The sequence below is a fragment of the Mya arenaria genome, chromosome 3 (assembly GCF_026914265.1).
Source record: "Mya arenaria isolate MELC-2E11 chromosome 3, ASM2691426v1".
NCBI classification, from domain to species: Eukaryota; Metazoa; Mollusca; class Bivalvia; order Myida; family Myidae; genus Mya; species Mya arenaria.
The window spans coordinates 7,448,659-7,462,978 of record NC_069124.1 but is presented as its reverse complement, the minus strand read 5'-3'; the positions used below and the strand labels follow the sequence as shown (position 1 = coordinate 7,462,978).

The 14,320-nt window shown below is 34.4% G+C and overlaps 1 long non-coding RNA gene across 1 annotated transcript; it reads right to left on the bottom strand.

Moving 5' to 3' along the window:
* Positions 1-5,637: 5,637 nt before the first annotated feature.
* Positions 5,638-7,470, bottom strand: LOC128229041 (uncharacterized). Its single transcript, XR_008260022.1, has 2 exons — positions 7,274-7,470; positions 5,638-6,845 (listed from the first exon to the last, which is right to left on the bottom strand). It is a non-coding gene; the product is annotated as an uncharacterized LOC128229041 (long non-coding RNA).
* Positions 7,471-14,320: the final 6,850 nt, after the last annotated feature.

Here is a 14,320-nt window from a genome sequence, read left to right as displayed (position 1 = left end):
AGACTCCATGTACATACTGGGTTCAGCTCTTCTAATATATTTACTCGTCAAGCCCCAGACTCCATGTACAGCCTGGGTTCAGCTCTTCTAATATATTTACTCGTCAAGCCCCAGACTCCATGTACAGCCTGGGTTCAGCTCTTCTAATATATTTACTCGTCAAGCCCCAGACTCCATGTACAGCCTGGGTTCAGCTCTCCTAATATTTTTACTCGTCAAGCCCCAGACTCCATGTACAGCCTGGGTCAAGCATCTGACCAAGATTTACGTGAGCACTAGGCACGTTACAAATCACGGCGTTAATTCGAAGACAGTATGGATACGAGCCAGAGCAGCACTTGTATAATTTTGGTTTTCCGCTTTGTTATCAAAAGGACCCGAATATGGGTATAAATACCTAGCACTTCGTTGTTTATCCTAGATTGAAAAAAATATAGTTAACATTATCAACAACAACAAGTTAACATCGACATCAATATAAATAATCCTGAAAGTGCTCAAATACTGGGGGATCGGTATAGTCGGTCTCGTGACTGATTTTACTGAAGCAAAGCATTTAAGAGGTGATTGCAAGATGAGGTTGATAACTTGAATAGTGCACATCACTTTTGTGTTAGAACTATTGATGTTTGAAATGGGGAACAAGTTTAGGATTTAATAGTGGAAATTGTGTGTGATAGTGTATGATATCGTTACGATAGAGACTGGTTTGTGAATTCTGCAAACTATAAGTGATATGCACTAACAATCTGTGCTATGCAGATGGAGGAATGCATAGTGATGAATCGCATGGTCGCATGTTTGTACAAGTGGATGATGTATATAGTGTGTTTAATTCAGCAGAATGAATGGTAATGTGACATTATGTATACATTTTTTGTCTTTTCTACAAAACTAAGTGTCCTTTAAATGGTTCAATAATCACATATTAAAATAATTTTACCGGCTGTTCTTTTTTAATTTGTTATTCATAAATTTGATTAAACTGCTATATACTTTCAAACATCGGAAAATTTCTTTGTTTCAAAAAGTTTCAAGATCAATCGAAACGATTCTTTCCTTAATTTTCAGTATGTTTTTCACTCAGTATTTAATCTTTGTGTTAACTGTTGTTTATAGCACTAAACACTATTATATTATCAGTGACACAAAAATGATTTTAAATTTAGCCTGCTTTCTTAGCACGTTTGCTAAAATAAACTACTGTTAGCTGACATTTAATATCATGTTAAGGCATAAATAAAAAAGTAAGAGTTGTTTGTTTCAGTGTAAAATTGAAATATATTTCACCGGATGAACACAAGAAGCTATTTTTCACGAATAGCGTATTAACTTTTGGTGTTGACGAAACAGGTTAAACAGAAACACAAACATATATATACTATATATATTGATGGGTTAAGCTTTTATTGAAATGTATATTACAAAGCTTATACCATAAAATATAGCTTTTTATTTGAAAGTTTCTTTTGAGTAATAATTGGCTCTTTATATAAATACATGCATTGGAGTTGTATGAAAGTGAGTACAACTCGTCTAAATTCGCGGACCTAAAGTACATTGTAAACGACATGATCAGGAACATATATGTCTGAGTAGAAATAGAAAATATTTAACGTCATATTTGTCTTATGTTCTTATTTTTCATATACGTATGTCTAACTGATAGGGTGTTATGTATGTCTTACATGTTTGTGAGATATAATAACTTGTTCGATTTACACAATGCAATATCATGTTTTATATACATAAGAACATGACAATTAAACATAATACTATGTCATTTAAAATGATAATATGATATATCACAACACATGACACGTGGTTTCGTTGAATACCCTTATTGTTTGGGGGCATGTATTTTGCATCATATACAAAACATCCCTATGTACACAACGCACGCAACGCATATCCACATTGAACGCTAGGTTACGCCACACCATACCCAATTATACCCCACAAAACACCCAAAGATACCCCAAATAACACCCATGGGTGCCCCACATAACACCCAAAACTACCCCACATTACGCACAAGAATACCTCAAATCTCTCATTCAGGATCTAACATTCTAAAGTGATTCTTTTAATGCGAAATTTTCATTCATTTTATCCTATTGCTATCAACGTGGAAAACAAAATGCCAATAGTGGATTTTTGTTGCAAATACTGGAAGTTCTTTTCATGGTTTAAGAGAGAAATTAGGCTCTATTAAGTTGATTTAATCACACTAGGGGCGCTATTAATCAAATAGACACAGCTAAAAGTAACAGCAATCGGCCGGGAAGAAGATGTTTGAAACAGTTGCGATTTCTTGTGTTTTAATCTTATATCAAAAGAAAACTATTTTTATTAAATTTGTTTGCAAAGATAATGATTATAACATCTGAATTTAGATGCAAAGTGCAGCGATTTGTGCTGCTTGCTGTGTCCTAGTTCCCTACATCCGAACAACCTACATTTAGTTACACGTTCATTTGTACTTCATACTCCGGAAAAATACAAGTCATAACCCTGAAATGAATTACGTACGTTCTTAAAAGGACTACCAACCAGATGATACAGTTGCAAAAAAAAAATATTGTCAAAAAATACATAAAATTGATATCGTTGTGTACAACGCATCGAAACTTACTTACTGATGAATAACATTGTCTACGACACATGTTTCTTTCGCAGTTCTTTGCGTACTTTTTTAATTCGAAATTTATTGGGTTTGTCTACCATGTAAATCTCAGGTAATATAAAAAGCGTCGGTATATGTACCTGTAACAATTACGTGACTTTCACATGCCAAATATACAAACCGTAAACTGGGAAACCATCATGCGCTTATCTTAAACGGGTTAACTCGGCTAAGACAATTCTTGATTTGTCTTGTGGAAATGATGCATTTGCCGATTTTGGGACCATCTGGTATCGAGCACCTTTAAGGAATTTGTATTTGTTTTAAGTTCATTGATTAATCTATTCGTAAGAAGAAGAAGTTCGTGTTCTTCAGATTCCCCGCATTACTGATAGTGCACCAATAGTTCATAATTCTGTCTGGTTGAAAGATTAATCATCATTACATTTCAAAGGAATTCATGTTAGTGTTTTATAAGCCAACTGCTTGCACAACTAATAAACATGCTGGAAAACGTGTGCACGCTAAAAACAAGGAAAAGCTACTTAAGATAGTCTTTGGCTAGAACTTTCTTGCCAATTCCACTGTTAAAGTTTGGGCTCCTCCCTTCGTTAGAGGAATTTAATAGACATTTCAGCTTACCATTGACTTAGTACTAATCTTGTGCAATATCACCACAACCTGACCTTGAACCAGAAACCCTTCACCATCACCATGAGATTGTTCATTATTGCTGATCGATGTATTTCATAGTTTAGGTCCAAAAATATATACTGCAAGAATATTCTCGAAAACGCATGTTTGCATAGAATCTAATTCTATCATATTCATTACGTTCCAAACAATCCTCGATGATTTTTTATTGAATTTTATGAAATAATATTGTGTCCGTAAGCGTGAAAAATCTGTGTTAAACGAAATAAAACGATCTAGATTCCTGATGACGTCAAGCCATTCCTGAAACGCCGTCATAAACATTTTACCAATCTTACAAAAGAAACTCCAGGGACAAGCCCAGTATTCGACACTTCAAAAATAAACCCTGTTTTGAAAGCAAGGCAATTGCTCAAACGAAAATGAATTAAGATATAAACGTATTTACACCACGTACCCTATTACCCTAATACAAACAGACAAATAGACCACATACGCATCAAAATACTTTCACCGATAAATAATGGGATTATTGCCTTTGCACGTTCAGTGAATTCTTTTAGCACTATCCTTTGATTTATACTGCAGAACGGGTCAAAGTTCCAAATATTTCTTCACTGTTTTAAATTAATCATATCTCACTGATACTCATTATAAAGAATCTTCTTTATATGTTTGGCTACTGAGCTTTCATTTCCATTGTACAGGAATTATTGACATTCGTTAGGAAATGTGGGTGTTTATGGATGGATATTGTGAGAGTGTCATCTAGTTGATATTGCGAGGAAGTGCAAACATTTAAAGGTAGTCATAAGCATGGCTGTGTTTAGCAACTAAAGGCCTTGTGATCTACGTGAGAACAAAAGACAAAAATGAATGGAACAAAGAAACCAACAATTCGACATTTTCATTTTGCCATTTGCCCAGTAAGTATTGTTATTTTGAATCGATTTAATGCGATGTTTTTTTTTTCTAAAGAACCATTAGGTATAATTAAATTTTTAATATTGAATTCCATAGACACTCCCAGAGTTCTATCTGTATTTGTCAACTGTTAATAGCGTGCCATTTGATCAGTAGGCTTGTTCCATTGATAATTAAAACTATTGCAAGCGTTTGAGCATGAACAATTTCATATTGTACCTGATGGGGTTTTCGCAATTATCACAGCTGCATGACAGATTGTTTCGTGACTAAAACATGTGCTTTTATAACGGTAATGTCACGTCAATATAATTTTAGGACTAATGGGGATACCATTAAATACATATATAATTTGCTTATTTTTTTTATTCAACTTGGCTTGATCTATAGGCTGTTTTATTTCTCTCATTTGTTAAAAAATATAATTCATACATAAATTTTCTGCACATTTACAACAAGTACACTGTCATTCTTTGGAATAAAAAATAGAACCTATATTACAACGATTCTTTTGCATAAAGATAATGTCTTTATTCCATAAGGAGTTGGTGCATTCAATTTCTGTTAACGTCAATTTGGCTTTATATTTAAAAAGAAGATAATTGAAGAAACGCGTTAAATTAAACAACTCGAAATAATTGAAAAAAAAATGATATGCACCAACTATTTCCTATAGCTGGTTACATATTTTAAACACTATATTATATATATAAAAAAGTTTCAAAATTCTATAAATCGCCCCAAATAGTAAACTAACCGTGCCTCTATAGGGTCTACGTTTAACATTTGGCTTCACAGCTTGTCCCTGCAGTTTCCATTCTATGAGAGTCTGCGAAACACGACATATATGTGAATTTGTAAATTTATGCGCTCCACCTATAGAAAAAAAATGCATTCGAGTTTAAAAACTTAATGGTGACCCTTGGTGTACATAATCCCACCCTTGTCAATGTTCTAATAATTGAATCAACGTATCCCCCAATACATTTTGTTTCGAAGGCCTTTGACTCCTTCGATCTAGTATCTAATTATTTGCTCTAAATGCAGAACCTCTAAAACCCCTTTTCTGCATTCATGTTACAGCGCATCTATACCGAAGGCATCTATATGCTGTGGTATCTGACAATAGTGATGTAATATTACTACAAAATTGAACGTCCGGTGACACTTTTTTCAAGTGTTTAAACGCAAATTTAAGAATAATTCATGTAACACCTCTACCATACTTATAATTCCGAAAAATTATTTGATTTGATCTCAATGTTTTAATTATACATCGAGCACTACAGGGACGAGCACAGTAGTCAGTCGTCAATTAAAAACTTAACACTTTGTGAAGCATACTGACATTTTGCGTTGGTGCTTTGGAACTGGGTTTAACGCGGAATATGGTCAGCTAGTACATGTACGTACAAAACAACAAGCATTTGGCGTAGGGTTTTCCTCATTTTATTTTCAAATTATCCAACAAATTCCATTCAGCAAAATCTTTGACAAAAACATCGCCATCTTCAAATCACCTCAAATATGTATCTAATAAAGACATTGCAACAAACATGGGTATGACTCAGAGAAGGATGTTTTATCTTTCCGCTTCTATTTACTAAACAGCATAACAATCTTATTATTTCTTGTATCGTTATAAATACAAATATGTTATACTGTATACTGTTATTGATTATTAAAAATAACAATATAAACTGAAACAAAACAGTAAGATTTACAAAAACATAAATAGGATTTTTGCAAAACATGAGAACATGTCTTTGCAATACCAGCCAACCTTTTAAAGAACAAACATTCTTCATCTGTCTCAACAAGCGAACATTTTCATACCTGCGATAAAAGACAGGACATACAAAATATAGCAACTCATATTTACATTCGAACAATTAATAAATAAGTCATAAACAAATATCTAGGACAACGAGTGTTCACCCCACAATCACATATTATGCACAACCTTGTTTTCAAATCAAAAATTAAGTTTAGAGCCAACGTAATTACGCTGGATTCGTCTGTTATCAGAACTATTAAAGGAATAAATAGAGTGTTTTGACTACGAAAGACCCTTAGTGAGCCTATAAGTTGGAGCTAGATAAATAAAGAGTGTTACGTAAGGATCCTAAATGTTATAATTAACCACATGGTCCGCTCGAAGGTTCTTTATTGCCCTTGTGTATAATGGATCACTAATGTTCTAAACATTTAGCACGATATTCATAATTAGGTGAGGATGTTGCTGGCGGACTTGAAATATAAATAAAACTTTTTGCTGCTCTCTCAGTAATCGTGTTCGATTAATAAGGGTATTTCAAGTGTAGGAGATCAAAGATCATTTGAAACCATAGACTCCAAATGGACTACTGCCTGAAGAGTAATTCATAGAAAAACATCCCACAAAACAGTCCAAGAATATATCGGCACAGTCCGAATGACATTTTGTAAGTTTCTCGCCTTGAAGATCACGCAGGTATTTACATTGTAGGTCACATTTGTATAAGTCTACGTTACAAGTGAACTGGCAATCTTCAACCGGTCGTTCGTAGTCACGGCGAACGTATCGCGCCTCCGTAGCAGAAAATAGCAGCAGCAGAGTAAGTGTCCACGTCATCAAGGGCAGATATAGCGGACAGCATTTCTGAAATGATAAAACATGCAGGCCAATATTAAGGTCTTGGAATCAAACTTGTGTATAATATCAAATATCACTTGATGGTTGGTTTTAATTCTATGCGTCGTTTTTCTGTCATTGTCGCTCGTCCAGACTACGTATTTGTCAACTACGATGCAATATTATCCCTATCATCCATATTAACATCGTCAACAAAATAGTGTTTTTAATAAATGCTAGTAACTATTGTATAAGCTTCAAACATTGTGTTTATATAACTTGAACGGTGTGAATGTTTTATTTTCTACATTTTAATAAAATACATACTATTTAGTTTAAACATATTTATTTAGTTCATATTTACAAAAATAACAGTACAACACTAGTCAGTAACTGAAACATACTGTTTAAGAAATGTTACAGTTGTTCAACTGACGATCTGACTTTTAACTTACCGTCTTCATGATTGCTAATTCCAACTAAGCAGTCTCTCGAACAACTATTAGTTTCTTTTTGCTTGCTTTTGTATTGTTTGTATTTTAATCTTAAGACAATTTTGATAAAAGTTTTTCCAAATTTGATTCAGTATTCACGAAGTCCATCGGCATCGATATTTGGATTATTATCTGCTTTCACAAAGTAGGCAAGTGCACTCTACAGCTCTCCACTTGATAATGAAAGCCGTATGAGCGAATCGCGGCTTATATAGTAACTTGCCGTAGCCGATGAAACTGACGCTGAATAACAAGTAAAATCCAAAGCTCGCTCCAACAAAATGAATATATTAGTCCTTCTCATAGGCAAACCACAGAGACAGAGATGATGGTTATGGATGGCTGAAAAAGAAATCAAATTAATTTGAAAAATAATGGTTCAATGTATATATAAGTTTCATTTAAAGTCAAGACTTAGGTTCGTGACATTGTACCATGTGGGATTTATTGTCTTTCAGAGAATGTGGCGGGAACTAATTGTACAAGACATGCAGCGTCTCCGGCATAAAATCTCAAAGTGTTGACGTAGCTAACCTCTGTTTTCAATCTATGTTGGTACAATTGTGCTCGTCAATTGGCGACAATCAGGCAATACAGTACTAACGCATATCTAGATTGAAGTAAATGCCATATATTTATTGCTCTATTATTCTCTATTCCCGATACAGTGTGGGCGTGATCCTGATACTGGGGCGACAGGGAGATATTTATTTAGATACGGTGTAAGCGTAATTTTGATACAGGTTTGACAGGAAGATAATTATTAAGTACACATTTGGAGGCGTTAGAAAATGCCCGACAAAGAGGGTAGCAATTTCCAAACACAGTTGAAAAACTGTATTTACCTTTTCACAGTGACACACTTCATTCATTGGAAACAGCCAATGTCCATAGAAAGTCGTTAAACCAATTCTCGGAAACTGCTGGCTTGTTAATTCGAATCTGTGCTTGAATGTTTGTCATAGTTGTACATGTATACAGTTTAATTAACAGCTTGACCGCCAAATCTAATATATATTATTTAGTTTAAACATATTTTATTCATCAACGTATACACACATATTATAAAGACAAACAGAACACACATGTACATTCTAGAAAAGGATTAGAACGAAAGATAAATATATCTTAAAAAGTTCTTCTCCAAACTTTTGCAGAAGTACATATTTAATGACGGACATTTGTACAGCTTACAATGTAGATGACACAATGATATTGATATTGTTGGATTAGATCAGATGGTATTGATTAATGTGATTTGGCTTCATTTAATTTTATTAAATATTTAAAGATTTTTTACATACGATGTACACAGACAAGTAGTTAAAAGTTAAACATTGTGTGTGATTAACAAAGCTATAATAAGCTTAGTTTATTTTCACTTTTCAAATACAAAAGTCGTTAATGTTGTTTGAGAGCAGAATAGGATAGTAAAGAGGATAAGAATGAAGAAAGAGGGTAGGGTGGTTGGTTTAGATGAACAACTTCCAGTGCCTTTCCTTCACTGAGCCCTGATTGGTAGTATTAAATAACATGTATACAGAAAGGAGATACTCCTGGATTGATATAAGGTAGTATGTTACTGTCACTGGCTATCAAATCTTTTTGTCATTTGAATAAAGAGGTGAACTGCATCGAACAGTGTCTTATTTTGTTCTTCTGTGAGGGCAGTGTCACCGTATAGTAAATTGCGAAGCGTTGCGTTAGTCAAAGCCTCCACAGAGTTGAGAAGAAGTCTCCTTTGTTCAGTATAAAGGGGACAGATAAGAAGATAATATGTAAATGTTGTTTCCTGAACTCCACATGCACAGAGGGACGAGGGCACAATATTTTTAACAAAAAGGTGATGGTTCATTGAACTGCATTCGTTCCGTAAGCGAGTGTGAATGACCTGTAATCGACGTTTCCCATAATACAACAGATTATTTGGTTTGGAATTATCCGACTTAAGGTACACTTTAAACCCAGAGACACAGAGACAGTGTCAATGTTTTGTGCTTCAGCTGGGAGACTATTCCATGCTGAGATTGATGAAGGTAGGAATGAATTCATATAGAGTTACGTATGTGTACGAATGCTAGAGATATTGGATGCGTTTCGAAGTGATCTAGTTGATGCTTGACCGACTGTCTGAGGAACCAAACTTGACAGATAACCAGGAGAGAGACCATTTTTCATTTTGTAAAAAAGTAAAAGCTTGTGTTTTTCACGTCTTGTTTCCAGCTCTCAAAGCCAGATTCAATGTGAAGTAGACGCAGAGAAACAAGGCGAGTGCAACCAGTAACAATGCGTTCGCATTCGTTTTGAATTTTGTCAAGATCGTTTTTTTCATACTGTGTACAATTATTCCAGATGGCATCCACATACTCCAAGATTGGCCTTATGAAAGAAAAATAAATAACCTCCAGAGACCTCCTATCCAGTTGATAGCGTAGACGTTTCATGATGTTTACTCTAAACCAAGCTTTTTCTTTAGTATAGTTAATGTGAGTAGGCCAATTTCCCTCATTTGAAAGAAAAATACCCAGGTGTTTGTGAGATTCAACAAACGGGAGTTCAGTGTCAAACATGTACACAGAGGGATGAATGGGTTGGTTACGTTTTCGAGATATGACCATTGATTCAAATTTGTTGGGATTGAACTTTACAAGCCACTTATCAGTCCAAATAGATATTTTGTTTATATCTGTCTGTAGTTTTAGAGCTGCAGTCTGGGGGGTGGCCACTATAACAAATAGACTTGTACCATCAGAAAATAGTTTGACATTTGAATCTGTCTCGTTTACTATGTCATTTATGTATTTAAGAAATAAAAGAGGACCCACAATTGAGCCCTGGGGAACTCCAGCTTCAATTAATTTTAATGCCGAAGTGGCTCCCGGAATAACCACACACTGGCGCCTATTCTCTAAGTAGTTGGAAAACCAAGACAGTAAGTGACCACAAATGCCTGCCTTTTCGAGTTTATATAGTAGACCACGATGCCAAACTTTGTCAAATGCTTTACTTATATCAAAAGAGACAACTCGTATTTCAAGACCATTGTCGAGAGCTTGACAAAAACTATTATATAGGTAGGTAAGCTGATTGACAGTAGAATCACCTGGTAGAAAGCCGGAGTGAGATCGGGTAAAAAAACTGGTATCACGAAGAAAGTTGAATACATGTTTAAATATATATAATTCTTTCAAAGACTTTCTCCATAGTGTTCAAAAGAGAGATTGGGCGATAATGTGATAGGTTGGAAGGATCCCCTCTTTTTAAAGACAGCACAAACATTTGAATATTTCCAATTAGACGGAACAACACAAGAAGTTAAAGAAGCATTGAACAATTTACACAAAGGCTGGCTAAGTTCTGATGAAGCTTCAAGTAAAATACGATTATCAATGCCTTCAGGTCCAGATGCTTTACCAACCGAGAGACTACTTATAGCATCTGTGACTTCGGAAGGTACGATAACAATCGAATCAAGTTTAGCATCATCATTAGTTAAATCAAGTTCAGGTAATACTTGAGTTGAATCGTCAACGTAGGTCTGAAGAACAAAGAAATCATTAAGGATTTTGGCCTTGCCTTGGTCGTCTACAACGCACTGACCATCTAATGGGTTGAGTAGTGGAGGAATGCCTCATGATTTAACCGGAGTGATAAATGACTTAAGTGTTTCCCACCAGTCCTTAGAACTGAGTTCACTGGATTTAAGTTTCAAAGCAAGGGAGTCAGAGTATTTCAATTTTGAACTCCGAATTAGAGCGACAACTTCGTTACGCAATTTACGAAACTTAGTCCAATGTATTGGATTGTTAGTGCGTTTAACCTTTCTATAAGCTCTTTTACGCTGTCGAATTTTTATTTTAATGTCGTTATTCATCCAAGGAGGTTCAAGAGGATTGATAGTTATAACCTTGTGGGGAATACAGCTGTTGGAAATATCAACAATTGATTTAGTAAAATCAGAGGTGAACAAATCCAAATTTGTATTTCTAACTAGTGACCAATCAGTATCCAAAAACTTCTGGCAAAGTTGCGTGTATTTCCCATTGTCGTATTTCCATATTCTACGCCGAGTAACCTTCTTAACCGGTTTATTGTATCTAAAAAATCCAAAAATAGGGCAATGAAAACGAATGTTTTGATCTAGAAATGGCTCTCCAACTCCGCTATGGACTAAGGAGTTTGAGTTGGAAATAAATAAGAGATCGATAATTGAGGAAGAATTTTCTGTAAAGTGCGTTGGTTCTGAAATGCATTGTTCAATGGCAAACTGTTGTGATAAAGAGTTGATTTTGCGCGCCGAACTATCGACAAGAGTGTTCAGATTGAAATCACCTGTAATGATAATATCCTCAATACCACTTTCTCTTGCCAAACCTATAGAATCTTCAATAAGGCTATAATAGTTATTATCAGAGTTAGGAGGACGATAGAACACACCGATTAGTGTACGTTTAGATGAGCGTATCTTTATTTCTAACCAGAGACACTCTAGTGCCATTAACTCAAAATCATCCCTTCTTTTAAAATTGATACCGTCTTTGATATAAGCGGCAACGCCACCATATGAATCTCCTTGCTGATCACGCCTAACTGGTCTTGAGAAGCCAGGGATTAGAATTTGGTCGTCTGTGATTGTATCAGCTAACCAAGTTTCAGAAAAGGTAAGGATATCGAAAGAACTTAGTTCAGTTGACAATAAATCTAGTTTCGGTAGAAGACTTTGAACATTGTAGTGCATAATAGAAAGGTAGTTGGGACAACACAGAAAAGTTGAAAGATTAGTGGACAGATCGCTATATGAACTACCAGGGGAAGTGTCGATTCTTGAACCGGGACCTGGATTAGGGTGAATATCGCATGATAGTGAAAGAAAAATATTTAACCAAGTTAAAACTACCATGGAAAACATAAAGCACAAGCAATGTTTTGTGAAGCTTGCATTTGTACTAAACGCTTCACTATATATTATTTATAGACTCTCTTTGTTGAACATTGTTTGTCTTATTGTTTCTAGATAAATGGTATAAAGCATCTAGCCTGTGGATAAAATTGTTGTATGGTAAACTCTAATCACAGTTTAAATTAGGTACCTTGTGTAACAAATACTATATTAATACAATCCTTTGCATGACTACTTACGTTAAGTTCAGTTAATTACGTTTTTGAACGAGTATTACCATATAATGGTATAGTTGGTGTATATAATAAGCGTCTTATCCAAAATAGACACGTGTTCCAGCGAACTCGTCCTTCACTGACCGTTCCCAGGTAGCAATCCTATGGAATAGTCGCTAGTTATATCATTCGCGTCTTGTTTGGCGATCGTCTTTGTTTATATGGTATTTATACATTTTAGTGTAGTTTGGGTCCTAGCCTTAAATCCTAAACAGAATGTATTATTATATTTTGATTACAGGGTTAGTCCCTTTGGTTTTCATTGTTTAATTGCATAAAAGTCGTTGATACAGGCGTTACGGTCACGTGGAGAAACCATGGTAGATTTGTTAGACACTTAACTGCACTTACAGAAATAACCTGGCCCCAATTTCTCGAAAGTCCTTTATATCAGGATTAATTTGAGCTCACTATTTTTGTTTTTCAATACTTTGCACAATTTTAACTTCTTTGAGAGTTTAAATTCTTTAGATAAAAATTATCTTTATAATAATCACAATAAACTTTGGCTAATTGAAATAAGCCTGTTAAGCTTATGAAGTTTCGAGTAATTAGGGCCGGGATGTAAAACGGGTGTCCGTGCGGTACATTGGTGCACGTTAACCACAGTACTTATACAACGCACTGTTCATACGTTGGATATCATAACCGTTACATGTTTTTGTCATTTTAGTACTCATTCCATCTGCATGATGACCTAGTTAATTTCACTCTTCAATTTTCACAAGCGCTAGAACTTCTACTAAAATCTTGGATTTCTTTTAATCATTATATTAAATTTCAGCCCTTTGTAAAAATAGTTCTGAAAAATGTTGGATTTAATTAGTTCTCATATAGTGTGTTAAATATTCCATTAAATTCTGTGTACATTCAAATATACCAGAATCAGAGAGAATAGTTTCTGCCTTATTGGACATTATTCGTTATACCAAGTATTTAAACTGTCACATTTCTGAATTGAAATTAGTTTAAAAACACTGTATGTTTTAAAAGTTAAAGCTAGATTCTCTTTCTCTATTTAATGGCCGTAAAAAAACTCTGCGGTTATGAACAATACCGATCACTAGCAACAGTAGGGGTGAATGCAAAAAGGTTCTAAGTGACAATAAATAAAGAAGAACCTTTTCGCTTTCACCCCTAGAACATTTCACGTTGGATCTCTGACATATTTTGTTTTAAATTTCAAAGATCCTCTCACTATAACTGCAGCTGGATGAAACCTGATAGTCCCATCTATAGGTTAATAAAGATTAGACCACTAAATTAAATATTTTTTTCCTTTACATATAGCGATATAATCGCAAACAAAGCATTAAGTGAAAATAATGTGAAGACGAGGCAATTTGGGCATGGGTTGATCACATGACTCCCAAATAACATAAAATATTAACAATATCAAGACTAACATTGTTATGAAAAATACTGAGATTTTCCCTTCTAGTTCCTTTCTTACATACCATAGCAACAGTTTTTGTCGTATCTATAGTTACATTCTACTTTGAACAATACTCATATAATTTATCTAATAAGAGCTAAAGTCCTTCTATTGATTTAGAAAACCAAACAGTATCATCAGCAAGGAGGAGAATAAATATTTGAAATTCTTCAGAATTTACAGAATCACCTCTTTGACTTTTAAATTGTAGTTCCATATAATTTATAAACAGTAATTATATCAAGGGAGACAGTGTTTCTCCTTATTTTACTCCCATGTAACCTTTAAATGATTCAGAATTTTTTTAAACAGATTCATATAAAGATTTAAGCATATTTTCAAATTAAGTCGAGATTTTGTGTTGAAATAATGTTTAAACTATATACCATTACCATACA